The sequence below is a fragment of the Chiloscyllium punctatum genome, chromosome 4 (assembly GCF_047496795.1).
Source record: "Chiloscyllium punctatum isolate Juve2018m chromosome 4, sChiPun1.3, whole genome shotgun sequence".
NCBI classification, from domain to species: Eukaryota; Metazoa; Chordata; class Chondrichthyes; order Orectolobiformes; family Hemiscylliidae; genus Chiloscyllium; species Chiloscyllium punctatum.
Window position 1 is genome coordinate 66,630,681 of NC_092742.1, and position 21,673 is coordinate 66,652,353.

The window sequence follows — 21,673 nt, forward strand, 5'->3', positions numbered from 1 at the left end:
GTTTCAAAGTAAATCAGGAATAATGAAAACTTGCATAGTAAAATATCCCAAGGCATTTCATAGTGATGTTATCAAACAGCATTTTACACTAATACATAAAAGGAAATATTGGGAAAGGATGTACAAAATATGGGACAAAGAGATAGGTTTTGAGGAATGCATTAAAGAGAAAACAGAGTTAGGGAAGTAGAGAGATGTAGGACAGGAATTCCAGATGTTCGAAACTGAAAGCATTCCCATCAATTCTGGAATATTTAATATTGGGGAAATTGGGGAATCATAGATATGTAGAAGCAATGCAGGACAAAGGGCAGTTAAGAAGATGGAGGCCATGGTGAAATTTGTAAAACAAAATTAAGCTGTTACTTAACCAGCAATTTATGTCAGTCAGGCTAATCTGTTACAAATTCGGAATTGGGTAGCAAGGATTTAGATAACCTTATATTTAAAGAAACCTGGTGAAAGTAAGGACTGCGGATTCTGGAGAGTCATAGTCAAAAAGTGTGATGCTGGGAAAGCACAGCAGCTCAGGCAGCATCCAAGGAGCAGGGGAGTCGATGTTTTAGGCATAAACTCTTTATCACAAATTTACATTCCTGATGAAGGGCTTATGCTGAAATGTCGACTGTCCTACTCCTCGGATGCTGCCCCACTCTTTATAGTTACAGAAGACAAAAGATGGAAAAGCACTTAGAGTCAGAGTCATACATGGAAAGGCACTCTTCAGTTCAACCCGTCCAAGCCAATTAAGTTTCCAAACTAAACTAGCCCCACCTACCTGTATTTGACCCATATCCCTCTTACCTTGTACTTATCTAGAATGTGATTTAATCTTTCCACTTGCTTCAGGAAAGACCAGTCTGACTAACTTGAATGCCCTGCCATTGAAATCAATATCCAACCCCCTCCATCAACAATGCATTATCTAAAGGATGTTTTTTGAAACTTACTAAACTCAGGCAGATGCTCCCTGACATCCATTTAACCTCAGCCATGATAGACAAGAGCAACAAGTCCATGGGAAACACACAACTCCAAATTCCTCTTCCAGTGACAAATCCTAACTGGAATATGTACCACAACCATCATCCCTGGGTCATCATTCTGTAACTTCCTATTCAGTACACCATAGAAGGACAGACATTAAAAAGGCTGCAATGGTTTCATGAGAAATCCTGCTTCTAGGTCACCTAGAGATGGGGGATGGTGGGGAGCAGGTGCAGCTAAGCCTGCAACATTCCCTGATAAATAATAAGTATTTCAGTTTGGAGAGTGGAAAAAGTTTTGAAGCCAGTGCATAGTATCAAGACATGGTACATGAGTGCAGGTAGCTACCAACATCAAAATAGCCTATCATGCAGAGAAACCACCTGCAGTGCCACAAATATTTAATCACTCACCAGTTCAGACAAATAATATCACTATTTAATGACAAATTAAGGACCACTTTCATAACCAGTGCTGATTGCCAGTGAGTGCTGGCTGAATGGGAGGGCTGGCCATTGTGAAATGTACCCATTCAAATTGCCATCTCCCACTGGTTTGCAGTAGTTTGACTGCTTACAAATAATGCCCATGAATGACCCTTTTACAGCAGGGGATTCCCCCACTGTTTCTTCATTCAAATGCCTAAATGGATTTCCCTGAAACAAATCCTTCCCCTGTCGCTGAATTTTCCACAGACACATAATCATGCCAACCATTAGCTTATTAGCAATAGACCTGTGTCTCCATGACAAGCTGTTACCTGTTGTATACTTCTTTATGATTAACGTCAGGACATAACCAGGGAGCGATCATAGAAGGGATGAGACCCCTTATTGCCTCATTTAAAACAGCTGCTCTTATGGTTTTTGTATTTTAGTTACTACTAAAAGGGATTGGTGAAACCAGTGATCTGATGCATCCCAATATAATCTGCCACACAAATATCCAACACCACACACTCCTACACTCTCTCCCAACAGAAATCCTGCCACCACACTTTGTAGGTATATTAACCTAGGAAGCTTTAAACAAATGCTGACAGATATTGCTACCATAATTAAACTGCTGTCAGAGCTCCACAGAGCTGATGCCAAATAGCTCAAGGGGAGTTACACTTGATGCACTAATTAGTGTTAACTCTTATGTTTCAAATGAAAGACATGCACTTCACTACCAGAGCAATTTTTAGCAACGTTTTGATCTCTGTCTAATTGCTGCATATTTTAAGTTAGTTGCCTCTTCAAAGCACTCTTCTTTGTTCCCCTTCAATCCTCTGCTTCCTGCAGATTAGTTGTTTCTTTCCTTGCAGGAAGCGCCTTGTACCAGCTGTGGGGTCAAAGCTTGAGTAAGAATGAAGATGAGAGATGGGAGAAGCAGGAGAGAGAGTACTGCACTATCAATAGGGAATGGTTCGAAAGCGATTGCTCAGATTCTTTTGTAAATTCTGTCTGCACAGCGAGAGAGGCATTTTCCTTGGAAGATGTAACAGGCTTTAAGAATTCTTGAAAGACTTCTTGGAACTTATCTTGTAACTCTTTCTTGGCATCTCAGATTCTTGAATTCTTCATGCAGCATTCTTTGTGCTAAATATGTTTATTGTGAATATTGTCACTAAAGTGCAATTATATGTACCAATGTTCCTCAGCGTAATCGCGTATTTTTGGGAAAACAAGAGAATGCTAAAATAGTTCTGAACACTAGCTTGGAGTGATATTTCAATTTGTAGGGGTACAAAATGGAGCCAAGATGGAGAGGTGGGGGAGAGTGGGGAGGTTATGGCAATGTGATAATATCACCGGTTTGGTAATTAGCCTGGAACCCGGGCTAATGCTCTAGGGACATGAGTTTGAATCCCACCAGGGCAAATAGTGAAATTTGAATTCAGTAATCAGAATAAAAGGTAACCCAATGGTGACAACATAATCATTGTTACAAAAATCCACCCAGTCCACGAACATTCTTTCGAGAAGGAAATCTGCCTACATACAACTCCAGCTCCACAACAATGTGGCTGTGAACTGGGCAATTAGGGAGGGCCAATAAACACTGACCTAACCAGTGATGTATACATCTCAGTATGAGAATAGGAAAAATCAATGGGAAGGAAAGTACAAAAGGTATATGGACAAGCAACATATGGTCACCCATTTTTCTTAACCACACCAGGTTCAAATTCACTTCCAATGAATGTAAAATTATAAAAATCTTACAGGAGGTTATAAACTTTCATCTCCACTTTGTGACTTGAATCTACATCTCTGAATAAAACATACAGGAATTCTTAACCTCTCAACTCATTTATTTAAATCTTACCGAAAAAAAACAGAAGAGATCAAATCCTTACTGGGAAATCAACTACATTTAGACGAACAGGTAGGGAAGATCCAAATATCCACACTTCGATAGAAATTATGGTGATGAATAAATTGTATGTTTTAAACTTGCTGCTGGTGCTGTCTGATTTTCCCTGAAAGAAAGTGCCTTCTGTGATCTGATGACAATCGTGAAGAGGAGTAACTGAAGCAAATATGTTTTTACAAATTTCAGGAGACAAAGAATTAAGGAAACATGATTAGCACATTAACCTGGTCCTTTCTTGTGACAATATACAATACATTGTGTTGTCATTTAGTCTGCGTTTTCCCATGAAAAGATTAGTAAAAAAAAACCTGAAGAATATTACTAAGTGTAGAACATATAACGCTGAATATGAATATTGAAACCTGAAGAAAATTACTAAATAAGCAAAGGTCAAAAAGAGGAGACACAATAAATACAATAGCTAGCACTCGAGAAAAATGGCTATGGAAATTGATGGGGTTAAAGACTGATAAGTTCTCTGGACTGATGGGCTGCATCCTAGGATATTGAAATAAGTAGCTACAGAGATAATTGATGCACAGATAGCAAACCCCCAAAATCCATAGATTCTGAAAAAGTCCCAAATGATTGGAAAACTGCCAGTGTCACACTTTTATTTTTAAAATGATGATAAAACTGGGTAACTATCGATAAATCAGTTTAATTTCTGGTATTGGGAAAATGTTCCAGCCTATGATAAATGATGCAATAGCAGAGTATTTTGAAAAATATATGATCAAGCAGAGGGTGGCTTCCTGAAGGGTAAATCAAGTCTGCTAAATCTACTAGAATTCTTTGAGGAGGTGACGAGCAGAATAAAGGAGAAACAGTGCATGTAATATATTTGGATTTTCGAAAGGCTACCACACAAAATGCTACTCAATAAGATAAGAGCCTATGGTGTTGGAGATAGAGTATGAGCATGGATAGAGGATTGGCTAACTAAAAAAAGACAGAGAGCTGGGATAAAGGACACATTCCCAGGAAAGGCAACCCATAATTACTGGAGTGCCACAGGGATCAGTGCTGGGGCCACAATTGTTTACAATGTATATTGAGGAAAATAAATGCAGGATAGTCAAGTTTGCAGAGCACATAAACATTGTTTTAACCTTTAATTCTTACTTAAATTTAAGTTAAGGAATTTAAAAACACGTTACCTTCCATTATAACAACCCATGTTAAGGATCAAAGGGTTTCAACCGCTACCCAGAGAGCAGTAATGATCAATAATTATATGCTCAGGCATGAAACTAAACCTTTGTTACCTTGAATTAGATTAGATTAGATTACTTACAGTGTGGAAACAGGCCCTTAGTCCCAACAAGTCCACACCGCCCCGCCACCCACCCACACCCCGACATCTACCCCTTACCTAACACTACGGGCAATTTAGCATAGCCAATTCACCTGACCGGCACATCTTTGGACTGTGGGAGGAAACCGGAGCACCCGGAGGAAACCCACGCAGACACAGGGAGAATGTGCAAACTCCACACAGAGAGTCGCCTGGGAATTGAACCCGGGTCTCTGGCACTGTGAGGCAGCAGTACTAACCACTGTGCCACCATGCCGCCCTTCTTTTGCATAAATTCAAAAGTGATAGAGATGAGAGTGTGGAAGGAAGGCAAGTAGCCAGAGTAAAGAATGGATAGCTGTAAATGTTCCATAATCCCTCCTCAGAGCAGAAGGTAAAATGCTGAGGGCAGATGTGAAAATCAGAAGCCAAATTAATTCCAATGTGGGCCACATTTGTTTAGAATACTGGAAGTTGCAAGGGAAACCCACAATGTTAAATGAAGCTTGTAAAAGCCAAAAAGGAAAGTCAAAATCTGGGTCTGAAATTCAGATAAATTGAGGAACTTTACATACTTTATAAAACATGCAACCTTTGAGATAACTCTACTAATATAAGGGCTCAATTTCTAACATGCTACATCAGTGAGTCGTAACAGGAGTTTATCTATACAATTTTGTGGTATGCATTAGCACCAGGGAAAAGCATGACAGACAAGGAAAGGAACTGTTTAAACAATTACAGTTGGCTGACTTAGCAATATGTTTAGCCAAAAGTGAATTTTGGTAAAGCAGGTGTAACTTATCTAGGACATATTGTAGAGCAAGGACAGAAAATGTGAATGCTCCTGTTCCTAAAACTAAATAAGAAATTATGAAACTTTTAGAAATGTGTAGGTTTTACTGGAAATGTGTGCATAATTTCAGTATCATAGCTGTACCTTTAACAATTTTGTTAAATAAACAAGCAAAAGTGGTATAATCAGCAGAATGCCAAGAAGCATTTGAGAAGCTGAAGGCAATCCTAATAAATGTACCAATGTTTTTCCAGATCATTATAGAGGGCTCAATGTTAGGTCTTACTCCTTCGAGATATAAAGCTGTTTTCCTCCTTAAGTCCATGGAATATCAACATATTGGTTAGTGTTTCATTCACCCCTCAGCATTAACCCTTTCAGATTCTGATACCTGTATACATCACATGACACATCTTTGTTCGCCGTGCTTCTGCCCAATAGTAATAAAGGATGGAACTATGTGATAGTGAAATTATAAGAAAGCCTGGTGAATGATTTTTCCTTTTGTGTTTCTCAGTTTAAAGAAAAAGATATGGACAATCAGTATTAAAGACATTTAATGTATACAAAACATTGTCTTTTCCATTTACATAGAATAAAGTAGTATTAACCATTTTTCATATGTTAAACAAATATCCGCATCAGTTTAAAAATTCCTTACTGATAACACTTGCATCCTTTAAGCAACACACCTGCCCGTATCACAGGCAACACGCCCTGTGTTACATCAAGCCAACTCCTCATTAATATATTAATATGAAGATCCCACCCCCATGGACATGATGTGTTGGGAGGAAATTAAATTCAAAGGATAGTATATCTGACTTTATTTCCTCTTAAAGCAATTTGGGTTGAAACTACATTGCCACTGGATAAAAGGGTACCTGCGTAGAGCTAGAGCACAAACAGGAGCTAATCTTTGCAGCAAACTATTTTCGGAAGTTGTGTGAACAATATTTGAGTCCACTTCTTTGTGAAGATCAATGCCAACACAATATAGATGTCTCTTGCTTGAACGTGGAAGCAAGTTTGCTATCTCAGGAAGGTTACGCAGATACCTGTTGTTGAGTAATGTAAGAAAAACAACTAGATTAATTTTGGTTTGAACACTGGAGCATGGAGCATGAGCGGAGACATTTCATGATAAAAGTATATAAACCATTGGTTTGGCCACAGGGACGAATATCATAAGCAGTGTAGTTTTACCATTGTTGATGCCAGGATTGGGAAGTTAGAGTTGTAACAAGTGTACATGGAGAATAATTTCACTGCAATTGAAAAGTCTAAAAAAACTATAGGTTGTTTCTAAAGTGTTTCAAAAAGCAATTGAGAAAGGCTCTTTTCTCTAGTTTATCACCTTCAAGGACTCATTCGATGTCCTTCTGAAATTATTAACTATTATCACATCCACACCCTCATCAACAGTGAGCTCCAGGTCATATTGCTCACTATATTAAAAGTGTTTTCCCTTACATTCCCCCTTCCTAAAACATTAAATCTTTCTTCCTTAGTCCTTGTATCACCAGCTAACGAGATCAGTTTTATACATCCTATCCAGCCATAATCTTAGAGACTTCCATTAACTTTCTCCTCAATTTCCTTTGCTCAAGAAGAACAGACCAACATGACCTTATAGCTAAAATTCCTCATTCCTGGAACTATTCTGGTAAATCTCTGCAATAACCAGAACTGGATGCAATGTAGGAAATTAGAAGGTACAGCAATGTTTTACTTGGGACCTAACTAACCTCTATAATGGCTCAGTGTACCTTCCCTGCCTTTTTACACAATGCCTCTATGTAACCCAAGATCACACATGCTTTGCTAACCATACTCTCAATATGTCCTTCAACCTTCAAAGATTGATGCAAGTGCACTCCCAAGTCCCCTTTCTCTGCGTACTCTGAAACCATGTCTTTCCATATAGCTTCTTCCAAAATAACTAATATCAACCCCGTCTGGATTAAATTCCATCTACCACATGTCTGTCTATTTTGCTTACTTCTGTCCCCTTGCAGATGTTCCATAAAATCCTTGTTGTTTGTCAACTCCTCAGGTTTAGTATCCTAAGTAAGTTTTGAAAATCTAAACCTAATTCCATGATACAAGTTATTCATTAAGCAAAAAGAAAATCCAGCAGTGAGCATCCAGGAACATCAGGTCTACCATCTTCTGGTATGAAAAACAACATTTCTCAGGACACACTGTTTCCTACATTCCAACATTTCTCAGGACACACTGTTTCCTACATTCCAACATTTCTCAGGACACACTGTTTCCTACATTCCAGCCAATTGGTTTTGTCTAATAGGACACTGGTCTTCCTATTCCATGAGCCTAATTTTTTAAAAACAGAATTTTAATGTTGTCCCATGTCAAATATTTTCTGAAAATCTCTATAACCAACCTTTAATGCATTCCTTTCCTCAGCTTTCTCAGATCCTTCATCAAAAACAATATCACTGCAAAAGGAGGATTAGGGTTAGGGTTAGGGTTAACATCTTAACATCTATTTTAACATCTTAGCAACTTTTCTCAGATTAAATAAGATTTAATCTCTTCTTTCCCTCTCTTGATCTTGCTTTGGAACTCTAAATCCATTCAGTACATGGCTCTTTCTCTATTTCTTTGGATTTTAGGAAATGCTGTTTTACCAGGTTTTGTTTCCAAGTATGCTTCCTCCATTTGGTTCAACATCAGAGTGTTGTTTGGCAGGCCTGGTCAGAGGTAACATGGTCACCCACTGGAATATGTATAGTAATGAAATTAGCTTGCCTGATCCAACATTAAAGTGATGCCCTAAGTTAGCAAAATGATAGCTTTGAGAAGGAATTATCTCAATGTAACGGGGTTTACTTTGAATGAAGAATCTTACAAATTAATATACAGGGAGTTTTGTACAAATAGTAGCTGCAAAGGTCTGTGAGAGACAGTTTGATAAGAAATGTCTAAGGACAGCCTGAAGTTTGTAGTGAGCATTAAAGAGAAAAGTAGGAGCTCACAATAACAGACACAGATGGTAAGGGTGGGATTATGTAAAAATCTAGGGGATCAGACAAGTTCATTCAGCTGTGAAAGTGATTGAGTTTTAGTTTTATCAAGACTTATTAGGTAAAAAGAGTTCATCAGAGTAAGGACAGTAAATTTAATCTCAGAAGACAGTATGTGACTAGAATGAGTTATAATGCAGCTGCAAGATAGAGGGGCAGTGTATAACTGAGCTCCAAGGTCAGGTGGGACCAAAACTGCTCACAACTCATTAGCTAAGGAATGCTAACAGTAAGTGCAAATATAAAACTTTACATATAACTAACTTCATAGCAGAATATTATTATGAATCTTATAGCAGTTAGTAAGAAATAACATACTTTTGAATCTCCTCTAATTATAAGATGAGTACTAGAATTTGATAGAGATAGCAATGAATAAAATGATTAACCAAGCACCCCTTAGAAATGAACAAGTCTGGGAAATGTCTGAAAAAGAGTATAACGATTAACTTTGTAATGTGAATTAATGGGTTACATTGTAAGATCCCAGGGTCTGATGATTACGATGCCCGGTAAACATCATGAGATCATGGGGAATCTAGGGATGTCCATAGGAGAGTCCATCATTGTATCCAATTCTATGGAACACCTAATCAAAGATTACAGGGGAAGGAATAGTGACAATGTTATATTTAATTATTATAATATGAAACATATAAAAATGCAATATCCCATTGGGGAAATCAGAGTGTCGTTGATCTCTCTCTGATCTGAGCTGGAATTAAGAGGGTGACTGGGCCCTCAAAAAGGCCAGAGTCAGAGTGGTCTCTGGCCTGTCCCACACATGTGGTAAAGAGCTTGAATAATGATTGATTGTCCTTCTGAACACAGTACTCAGGCTGATCTTTGATATCTCTCCCCAGCGGTGATGAGCTAGAATTTGGATGATTTCTGCCTTTTTGTTACAGGTCTTAAGATTTACACCAACCTGCTCGAGTATGGCTCTTAGTTCTCCAATATTTAATACCTTTAATGCAGTTATCAACCAACATCAACAACTGATCTTGTATCAAATTTAGGCAGCTTCAATATTTCACATTGTGAAACTACAAGAAAGTCTGTTGGATGACTTTTCCTTTTATTTTTCTCAGTCCTGATAATAAATTTTCACCTCCCATCTCCAATTTAATGATCCAATGGTTTCCAATTCTCGACTTGAGATTCTAACCTGTCACAAGCAGGCGATAGTAGAATAGGACAACATTTTCCATTTCCTCAACTTTTCATTGTCTGCACCAAGATATATATTTTTAATGGAGTGTTTCAAAACTATTCAGTATGATGCCTTCAAAGATTGACATGACAATCTTCCTGATAGGTTTAAATCAAACGGAGATAAATATTCATTTACACAACACTTGAAAAGTAAATACAATGAAACACAACTCTCAAACCAAAATATGTTTACATATCAAAGGACAAGTTCTCATGATGAAATATGTGCTTACTTTCAAAGATTTAAAGAGCAGAAGTATAAATGCCTTGACAATTCCTCTTGACACTTTAGATGGTGCCAATGGTCATGACTGTTCCATAGGCTCAAACTTTTTTAAAATCTAAATTCATGTCTACTTTTGGTAAACCCAAAGGGCTTATGACCTACATACATGGTGCCCCAGGACCATTTCCGAAGGGGCACCATACCCCTCCCAATTGGTATCTTGGCTGTCCAATCAATTGCACTAAGTTCTGACCGGCTCCTACAAGGTCTAATCTGCACACTAAGTCTGGGTCACACACGTCAATAAAACCACACACACAAGTAGAAGCAGCTGCTGGTTTCTATGGAGAGCTGCTCATGAACAAATATGTACAAGATGTGATGCTGCCCCATTCTCATTCCCTGTGAAAATGAGAGGTGCCATGCTCAGGGGCACCCTTCTGATGTTTTCCACATCCGCCACTTTCACCACAGTGAATAGGTTTCCATTATGATCAAAGTCCCCAAATTAGAGCCATCAGCAGAATCCTTGAGGTCCAACCTTTTAAAAACTCCCTTCCTAATTCTTAAAAATCTGACTGTAGGATCCAAATACTTGCCCTGCCTCTGCCAGTGCCATCAATGTGCATTGCAGCTTTTGACTTTCTTTCATGATGTCCTTTACCCTGGAACCAGAGAACCAACACACATTATGTTGGATTCACAATGATTCTTACAGGAATTCCCATCTGTCAGCCTGACTGTGGAATCATTCATGAGAACTGCTTTGCTACGCTCTGCTATTTCCTTCGCAAGTAGTCACATATCCATTAGTGCCCCATTCTCCTTCAAGGATTTGTCATTTCAAGCACTGGGTACCTGTTTGAGAAGAACATGCAATCCGAAGAATCCTGTCGCAACTGCTTATTCTATTAGTCCTGATGGCAACCCATCAACTATACTGACCTCACTGCCTGAAGGGTGACCATCTTCTAGAACAATTGATCCAGAAAACACGCACACTGCTTTATGCACTGCAGTTCATCTAACTGCCCCTCAAGCTTGGAACTTCATCAGCTCAAGCTGAAGAAAGTCAAATTTCTTGAACATATGTAGTCTCTCTCTCTCTCTCTCTCTCTCTCTCTCTCTCACACACACACACACACACACACACACACACACACACACACACACACACACACACAATTCAGGAACTGAAAGGTCTAAAAACACCCTCTATTCACTCTCAACAACTTAGTTTGCACATTTTATAGACTAATATTTCCAATTCATCACTGTGGACCTGATTTTTATTAACTGATTTAATGTTATCATATATGCAATTTCTTTCCATCTCCCAGTTTGAGCAAAGACTCAAAGTCAAAGAGAGTAGAGGAGGAAAATACTCACCAACACATCACAAATATGCTTCCTGGAAATCACGCATCGATCTTTCTCTCTGAAGATGATCAGTTAGTTTTCACTTGACAACCAACACATCCCTAAACTATTTTATCCTTCCTTAGGTCTTGCTGTGCCTCAAACCTCTCTCAAGATTTGGACTGTTCTGTTTGTCCCCACACAGTTCTATTTGAAAGTTTATAGTCTCAGTCACAATCTAGTCAAATGCCTATTCTACTGTCTTATGAAATTAAGAAAAGATTAACTGAGGGCACATTGTATAAACAAAGAGATGGAATAGAGAAGCTTATGTATGTTGTTAACTGCCTGGGTTCACTGCTAATTGCTCCTCTCTCCACAGATGTTGCCAGAACTGCTGAGTTTCTCCAGCATTTGCTGCTTTTTATTTCACTACAAATTACTTTTACATTCAGAAATTTATAGTTATAACATTGGCAGGTTTCTGAAGGAGATTAACTAGGAAAGAAGTTGGAGACAGTAAATTGAGAAAAGTATCAAATGTAAAATCTAAAACCGAACCAAAAACTTTGTTAAAGCATAATTGAGATTTCAGGTGTTGATTGGCACTGTAAAATGTCAATGTGTTCTGTAACGAGTTAGGAATCTTCTGATTCTTCAAACAATATTTTCCCTTCAATCAAATTTTGGCTGAATGTATGGTTTTGATAGCCTCAACTTAAGTTTCTACTATACTTCACACAGAGAGTAATTGCAATGCACCACAGTACAATGTTCCCTTTTCTCCCAAATCATTTCTTTTGCTGTGGTATAAATTATGAATAATATATTTTCCTGAGTAATACAGTTAACCCTGAGTGAGTCAAATTGGGATGACGCAAAAATCTGGTTGTATTGAAGTCACCAGTTATTCCTGCTGGCAGAGTGGAACATCCAATAAAATGATGTCTAGGATGAACAAGAAGTTCACACCAGTAACTCTAGATTAGCTGAGCTTGTCTACGCATGTTATATGCCTGTTACCATGACCTACTCTGGAAACAGTGTTGATACATTGAGCCACACTATTCCCAGGTCACCACAAAAGTTAAAGATTTAGTCAGATTACTTAAAGTCCTCAATGTACCTGCTTGATGGACTCGGTTTAACAGAGAACACTGAACAGGTTCCTATACTTAACAAGATGCTCATGACATGGCATCTTCCCCCAATCCTTGAACAAAACTTAAAATGAATTCCAGCAACCTATTTTTAAAATTGCAGCAAGCTTTTCCAAGGTCTTTGGTTTAAGACAGTTTACTTTTCCCAGTTTTGTTCACAATCCAAATAAAGAAAAATAATAAAAAGATGTGGCCTTTACACTGTTGACCAATCAGGTGCAGTTAAACTACAGAAGAGAAATAATCACAAAGGTCTGAGCAGGCCATCCGTTGCCTTTGAAATCTCCGTTTCTGACACTGAACACAATTGTAGGAAAATCAGGTTATACAGGATCCTGTTCAGACTCTCAAAGCTTGGGTGGATTCCTTGAGATCCACTCATCAAGACTTGATTGTAATATCATTAGAAGGTGGTACAGGGGATAAGGTCCATTGTGTTATCCATACTCTCTATTTTATATCTACTAATCTGAGACTTGCACTAGTAGAAGCTCCATTGACAATGGTCAGTCACTTAAGGTTGAAAATGGGTTATTAAATGGATAATTATGGAAACATGGCTCAGGAGTGGGCAGGACTGGCAGCTGAATGTTCCAGGATACAAATGCTACAGGAAGGATAGAAAGGGAGGCAAGAGAGGAGGGGGAGTGGCATTTTTGATAAGGGATAGCATTACAGCTGTGCTGAGGGAGGATATGACCGGAAATACATCCAGGGAAGTTATTTGAGTGGAACTGAGAAATAAGAAAGGGATGATCACCTTATTGGGATTGTATTATTGACCCCCTAATAGTCAGAGGGAAATTGAGAAACAAACTTGTGAGGAGATCTCAGCTATCTGTAACAATAATAGGGTAGTTATGGTAGGGGATTTTAACATTCCAAACATCAACTGGGACTGCCATAGTGTTAAAGGTTTAGATGGAGAGGAATTTGTTAAGTGTGTACAAGACAATCTTCTGATTCAATATGTGGATGTACCTACTAGAGAAGGTGCAGAACTTGACCTACTCTTGGGAAATAAGACAGGGCAGGTGACTGAGGTGTCAGTGGGGGAGCACTTTGGGGCCAGCGACCATAATTCTAATAGATTTAAAATAGTGATGGAAAAGGATAGACCAGATCTAAAAGTTGAAGTTCTAAATTGGAGAAAGGCCAATTTTGACGGTATTAGGCAAGAACTTTCAAAAGCTGATTGGAGGCAGATGTTCACAGGTAAAGGGATGGCTGGAAAATGTGAAGTCTTCAGAAATGACATAACAAGAATCCAGAGAAAGTATATTCCTGTCAAGGTGAAAGGGAAGGCTGGTAGGTATAGGGAATGCTGGATGACTAAAGAAATTGAGGTTTGGTTAAGAAAAAGAAGGAAGCATATGTCAGGTATAGACAGGATAGATCGAGTGAATCCTTAGAAGAATATAAAGAAAGTAGGAGTATATTTAAGAGGGAAATCAGGAGGGCAAAATGGGGACATGAGATAGCTTTGGCAAATAGAATTAAGGAGAATCCAAAGGGTTTTTACAAATATATTAAGGACAAAAGGATGGCTAGGGAGAGAATAGGCCCCCTCAAAGATCAGCAAGGCGGCCTTTGGGAGGAGCCTCAGAAAATGGAGGAGATACTAAATGAATATCTTGCATCAGTATTTACTGTGGAAAAGGATATGGAGGATATAGACTGTAGGGAAATAGATGGTGACATCTTGCAAAATGTCCAGATTACAGAGAAGGAAGTGATGGATGTCTTGAAATGGTTAAAGGTGGATAAATCCCCAGGACCTGAGAACTCTGTGGGAAGCTAGAGAAGTGATTGCTGGGCCACTTGCTGAGATATTTGTATCATCGATAGTCACAGGTGAGTTGCCGGAAGACTGGAGGTTGGCAAACGTGGTGCCACTGTTTAAGAGGGGCGGTAAGGACAAGCCAGGGAACTATAGACCGGTAAGCTTGACCATTGGGTAAATTGTTGGAGGGAATCCTAAGGGACAGGATGTACATGTATTTGGAAAGGCAAGGACTGATTCGGGATAGTCAACATGGCTTTGTGCGTGGGAAATCATGTCTCACAAACTTGATTGAGCTTTTTGAAAAAGTAACAAAGAAGATTGATGAGGACAGTGTAGTAGATGTGATCTATATGGACTTCAGTAAGACAAGGTTCCCCATGGGAGACTGAATAGCAAGGTTAGATCTCATGGAATACAGGGAGAACTAGCCATTTGGATACAGAACTGGCTCAAAGGTAGAAGACAGAGGGTGGTAGTGGAGGGTTGTTTTTCAGACTGGAGGCTTGTGACTAGTGGAATGCCACAAGGATCGGTGCTGGGCCCTCTACTTTTTGTCAATTACATAAATGATTTGGATGCGAGCATAAGAGGTACAGTTAGTAAGTTTGCAGATGACACCAAAATTGGAGGTGTAGTGGACAGTGAAGAGGGTTACCTCAGATTACAACAGGAACTGGACCAGATGGGCCAATGGGCTGAGAAGTGGCAGATGGAGTTTAATTCAGATAAATGCGAGGTGCTGCATTTTGGGAAAGCAAATCTTAGCAGGATTTATACACTTAATGGTAAGGTCCTAGGGAGTGTTGCTGAACAAAGAGACTTTGGAGTGCAGATTCATAGCTCCTTGAAAATGGAACCACAGGTAGATAGGATAGTGAAGAAGGCGTTTGGTATGCTTTCCTTTATTGGTCAGAGTATTGAATACAGGAGTTGGGAGATCATGTTGCGGCTGTACAGGACATTGGTTAGGCCACTGTTGGAATATTGCGTGCAATTCTGGTCTCCTTCCTATCGGAAAGATGTTGTGAAACTTGAAAGGATTCAGAAAAGATTTACAAGGATGTTGCCAGAGTTGGAGGACCTGAGCTACAGGGAGAGGCTGAACAGGCTGGGGCTGTTTTCCCTGGAGCGTCGGAGGTGACCTTATAGAGGTTTACAAAATTATGCGGGGCATGGATAGGATAAATAGACAAAGTCTTTTCCCTGGGGTCAGAGAGTCCAGAACTAGAGGGCATCGGTTTAGGGTGAGAGGGGAAAGATGTAAAACAGACCTAAGGGGCAACTTTTCAAGGAGAGGGTGGTACGTGTATAGAATGAGCTGCCAGAGGATGTGATGGAGGCTGGTACAATTGCAACATTTAAGAAGCATTTGGATGGGCATATGAATAGGAAGGGTTTGGAGGGATATGGGGTGGGTGCTGGCAGGTGGGACTAGATTGGGTTGGGATATCTTGTCGACATGGATGGGTTGGATCGAAGGGTCTGTTTCCATGCTGTACATCTCTATGACTCTAAGTAATCAAATATTGCTCAGGTGTGCAGTAATGATATAGAATCTCTAAATATGATGCTGAGACATCAAATGTTCTTTTTAATTATGGCAGTTGAGTTTTTGTTTAGCACTTTCCTCTTCAGGCCAATGATAGAAATTATCAGTGGTGATGTGGGAAGTTCTAGAACATCAAGGCACAAAGACTAGCTAACGTTCAGCTCAATGTGGCACAATTTGACTCCACAGTAATTTATTATTTACCAAACATGCAGCATTTCTCAAACATAATATTAGCCAATTCTGGCATTCACAATGAAAGGTAACATATCTCCATGCTTTGCAGTTTATGCAATAATTTTCCATGAAAATACAATTCACCCATTTTGATTAAAATTGGGACAGAAAGGGACACTAGTTTAAAAACCTGATGAAAGAAACAGGACTTACAACATTAACTCTATAGAGATAATGTTTAATTGAGGTAATCCAGAACTGACTTTGTCAAAGCATTCTAGAAACCACACAAAGGCAGATTCCCACAGAAAGGACCACATTAGATTCATACTTTCACAGGGGTTCATCTTTGCTGTGGTTTCAGGAACAAAAACTAAATATATTTGGAAAATAAATTAGCAGTCATGCACATGATATTACATTATTTCAGATTTCAAAATCATATATTTAGGTTTATCTTCTAAATATTTATTTAGAAATATTATAATCTGATGTAGTGATCTGACAAGGTTACATATTTAAACACAATGACAGTAGAGAAAACTATTGGGTTTATGAGGATGACTCAAGAAATCAAATGGAAGAAATATTAGAATAAAAGTAGACAAGGAGTAGCGGGTAAAACTCAGCAGCCTTTGGAAGTTGTTTGGTCCCTGAAGATATAATATTAAAAAATTAAGTTTTACTATCTTTCAGGACATTAATGTAATGTTAAAGGGTTAAACTGTACTGTCTTTCTCCAAGAAGCTAAACATTCTGGAATTGGGTGGGGGTGACATTCTGTCTCTCAGTGGATGACTGTCCACTGTAATCCACACTTCATTTACTACTACTCTACTGCTATTATTATATTAAACTCTCATTCAGTCCTTTCCATTCAGAAATGCTTTCACAGCCATTCCCCAGCCAATCAAATTCATTTGTGGGATCATCCCCAGTAGTGAAGTACATCACACCCACATTGTCTGGAAAGTATCAAAGCCAGAACTCACTTGCAGGGCCACCCCAAAGCTAGGACATATTATACCTGCATTGCCTTGGAGAATCACAGAGTCAGAAAATAATTTGCATAACAATTCCCCATTGGGGCATTTACATTTACATTATCTCCAAGGATGACCTCAACCTACAATTGTACCTGGGGTAACATATGGTTATGGGGGGAGTGGCCACAGTACATGTAAGCATTACCAACTTACCCATATAAAGGGGAGGTATTTTCTTTGTTCGGGGCTCTTTTGACTTGACTTCACACACCTGCGAAGAGTGTCAAAGGGGTTCAACGAGCTTGTACAGGCTTCAATAAACTTTAACTGTTTGCAGAAGTTGGTGTGCGTGAATTGCATCTCGTGTGTGAAACCTTGGGTAAAGAACCTAACAAAGGTACTAACAACATTGAGATATACCTGCATTTTAAGAACAAAACTAAAATCTTGATCAGCAAAATGTAAAGCAAACAATCTAATCACATCGCACTGAAATCTGGAGCAAATTACTTTTTGTGCTCAGAGTAATTATTCTGTCAGGTACCAAATGTCAGATCTGTAAACATTTTCAGACAGGCAACTTGGTAAGATACAGTATGATGTTGCAATGAGGATCCCTCTAGTGGCATAAAACTGATACTGCATTATCTTTCATTAACTCTGTGACAAGTAACTCTTCTCCTGTGGTGATGGTAACATCACATTGCTGGATAAGATCTGTTTTGACAGAATGATTGTGCACATAGTAGAAATTCATTATCAGGATCTTAATAAGTAGTGCCTGAATAAATGAGATGATACTTTCATGACATAATATATCCTCATGCATTTCACCAAATTTGTTTTTTAATCTTAAAGTCAGCAAGTTACATTTAAAATGAAACCATCTAAAAACTGCAAAATGACATTCAGAAGGGCATCAAGCAGTATAAATAAGTAGGTACAGGAGGATTGTGTGCAGCAGATGGAACATTTGGATTGAAAGAGTGGCAGCCACAAAGGCAGCCTATGCATGTTCTAGTTGTAGAGGTTAAGTACTTAAGGAAGGGCTCAGGAGCTGTCAATGCCATGCCTGCTCACAATCGGCTCATTGGAATGACACTCATTTGTTCTCTCTATAAGCAGGAGAAAGCAATTCATTAGAGGAGGAAGTGGTATATGACTGGAGAGCCACCTGACATGAGAATCCTCATTTTCTTTTGCGAGGAGATGGCCTTACTTGCCTTTACAGAAGGCAGTCTGCCATCTTTATCTGGTCTGGCCTGTATGTGACTCCAAGCTCATAACAATGTGATTGTCACTTTACTGTCTAATGGTGTAACAAGCACTCTGTTGTAGCCAAACCACTACCAAGTCTGAAGAAAGAATAAAACAAAATAACAAACTGTTATTGACTAGACTTCAAAAACAATAGCACACTCGGCCGTGCTGACCCTGTGCAGTTACTAACATTCAGGGGGCTTCTGCCAAAATTGGAAGAGCTGTCTCATAGACAGGTTAAGCAATAGGCTGGCATTGTCACTCCCACCAAACCGTAACTTACAGACCAGGCCCCATTTTGATCTTTCACCATCCCTGGGGTATGTCCTGTCCCACCAATAGAATGCTCAAAAATGTACACTGGGTGGCCATTGCCAAGTGTGGGTCAGTAGTATGATTACTGACTGAACTGAGTCTGCTGAGTCCTAACGGCCAGAGCTGCTGGTTGGGATCTGTGACTGGTGTTGAGGGAAACAAACAAGAGAAAAAGATGCACTTCCCCTTCTTCTCACCGACTGACCTGTCACAGATGTTCATTGATAATTACACAATGTTTAGCAACATTCAGATTGCTCAGATACTGAAACTGTCTGTATCCAAATGCAGCAAGACCTGGCTGGAAAACTCAACCCATTGGATTTCAATGGTCTTACCATAATTGAGTTACCTGGGCGTTACCATGACCAGATATTGAACTAGCCTAGCCATATAAATATTGTTACTGCAACAGCATTCAGAGAATAGGAATTCTGCAGCAAGTAACTCACCTCCTGACTTGTCAGTGCCTGACCCAATCTACAAGACAAAAGTCAACAACATAATGGGATAGAGGCCACTTACCTGGATGAATGCAGCTCCAACAATACACAGAAAGCTTGACATTGTCCAGGACAAAGTGTCCCACTTGACTGTCACCACATCTACCACCACCAACACTTAGGCAAGGAATCAGCCTTGAGTACCATCCACAAGATGCACCAGAATAACACACCAGGGTTCCTTCACCAGAACCCTACCAGTCAGAATAGGAAAGCAGAAGATGCATGGGAACATGTCCCACTGCAAGCCACAAAACAAAGAGATGAGGTCCTTGAAGTACAACTTAGGGAGCTAGATAAGAGACTGGAAAACAGGACCACAAAGACATGAACTTTAGTATTTTTCCAGTTCCAATATTAGTCAGTATTGAAATCGGAAATTTGAGCAAATGAAAACATGGCTGGAAAATTAGTGTAGGAGGAAGAACAGATAATGGAAACTGTTTGGGTGAAGCTGCAAAACTGCAAGGGTAGAAAACATTGGTAGGGGTGGTTTGTAGACCAACAAACATTTGTGGTAGTGTAGGTCTTGGTAGAAGTCAGGAAATGAGAGGTTTGTGTAACCAGGGGAATGGATGCTTCAATCTACATAGGTTGGATAAGTTTAATGTGCACCAATGCTATGAGGAAAGAATTTCCAAAATGTTTTGAGTCTTCTGGAGCAAAACATTCAGAAACTAGCAAAAATACAGGTTATTTCAGATCATCAACAAGAAAGCCCTAATTATTATACTGGTTGTAAAAGAACCTTTAGGAAATAGTGATGATAGGATGACAGTTTTCAAACTTAATGTAAAATTCTATGCAGTTTAATCTGAGACTAGGGTTTTAAAAGAAGAAAGAACAAGTATGAAAGTTTAAGAAATTGCCTTTTGTAAATTGGAAAATACATTAAAAGACTTATTGGAACATGGGCAAAGACATTTATTTAAATAATTAATTCTTAACATTTAAAAAACATACATTCCTTGAAGGCAAAAATACCCAGTACACAAAGTAAGAGAGCTTTAGCTAACAACAGAAGTTAAAGATAGTACTAGATCAAAGGAGGAGGCTAATAAAGTTTCCAAAAGTGTTATAAGTCTAAGCATTGACAGAATTTCAGAATGCAAAAGAGAACGAAGAAATTGAGAAAGAAGAGAAATAAATATAAATATAAAATAGCAAGAAAAATAAAAATGCATTATAAAAGCTTACATAGCTATGCATGAAGGAAAAGACATTTGTGAATCTATTACAGGTAAAGACAGAAGACTTTATTATAGGAAATGGGGAAATGGCAGTGAAGCTGGGCTTGCATTCTGTTGAGGTCGAGAGTGTGCCCCTGGAAAAGCACAGCAGGTCAGGCAGCATCTGAGAAGCAGGAAAATCGACATTTCAGGCCAGAGCCCTTCATCAGGAATGAGGCTGGGAGCCTCAGGAGTGGGAGAGAAAAATGGGAGGGCGGTGGGGCTGGGGAGAAGGTAGCTGAGAGTGCAGTAGGTAGATGGAGTGGGGGTAAAGGTGATAGGTCAGAGAGGAGGGTGGAGCGGATAGGTGGGAAGAAAGATTGGCAGGTAGGACAGGTCATGAGGATGGTGCTGAGCTGGAAGATTGGAACTGGGGTAAGGTAGAGGGAGGGGAAATGAGGAAACTGGTGAAGTCCACATTGATGCCCTGGGGTTGAAGTGTTCCGAGGCGGAAGATGAGGTGTTCTTCCTCCGGGCATCGGGTGGTGAGGGAGCGGCGGTGAAGGAGGCCCACTGCATGTCCTCGGCAGAGTGGGAGGGGGAGTTGAAATGTTCATCCATAGGGTGATGTGGTTGATTGGTGCGGGTGTCCCGGAGATGTTCCCTGAAGCGATCTGCGAGAAGGCGTCCAGTCTCCCTCATGTAGAGGAGACCACTTTGGGAGCAACGGATACAATAAATGACATGGGTAGATGTGCAGATGAAACTTTGATGGATGTAGAAGGCTCCTTTGGGGCCTTGGATGGAGGTGGGGGAGGTGGTGTGGGAACAGGTTTTACAATTCCTGCGGTGGCAGGGAGGATGCCAGGATGGGAGGGTGGGTTGTTGTGAGGCGTGGACCTGACCAGGTAGTTGCAGAGAGGAACAGTCTTTGCGGAAAATGAATAGGGGTGGGGAGGGAAATATATCTGGCAGTGGGATCTGTTTTTAGGTGGCGTAAATGTCAGCGACTGAACCCCACCAGAACTCCCCTGGTCCTCACATTCTACCCCACCAACCTCCGCATAAACCTTATCATCCGCTGGCCTTTCTGCCACCTACAAACGGACCCCACCACCAGAGATATATTTCCCTCCCCAACCCTTTCCACTTTCCCCAAAGATCGTTCCCTCCATGACTACCTGGTCAAGTCCACGCGCCCCCCCAACAACCCACCCTCTCGTCCTGGCACCTTCCCCTGCCACAGCAGGAATTGCAAAACTTGCGCCCACACCTCCTCCCTTACCTCCATCCAAGACCCCAAAGGAGTCCTCCACATCCATCAAAATCTCACCTGCACTTTCACCCATGTCATTTATTGCATCCATTGCTCCCGATGCGGTCTACTATACACTGGGGAGGCTGGACGCCTCCTCACAGAATGTTTAAAGAACATCTCCGGGACACCTGCACCAATCAACCCCACCCCAACTCCACA

At 39.9% G+C, this 21,673-nt stretch overlaps 1 long non-coding RNA gene across 1 annotated transcript in view; it reads left to right on the forward strand.

Annotated features, from left to right (window-relative positions):
* Positions 1-2,452, forward strand: part of LOC140476394 (uncharacterized) — a 99,178-nt gene extending 96,726 nt beyond the window's left edge. Inside the window, exon 3 of the long non-coding RNA XR_011960461.1 lies at positions 2,297-2,452. This is a non-coding gene — a long non-coding RNA (uncharacterized lncRNA). The remainder of the gene's footprint in view (positions 1-2,296) is intronic.
* Positions 2,453-21,673: the final 19,221 nt, after the last annotated feature.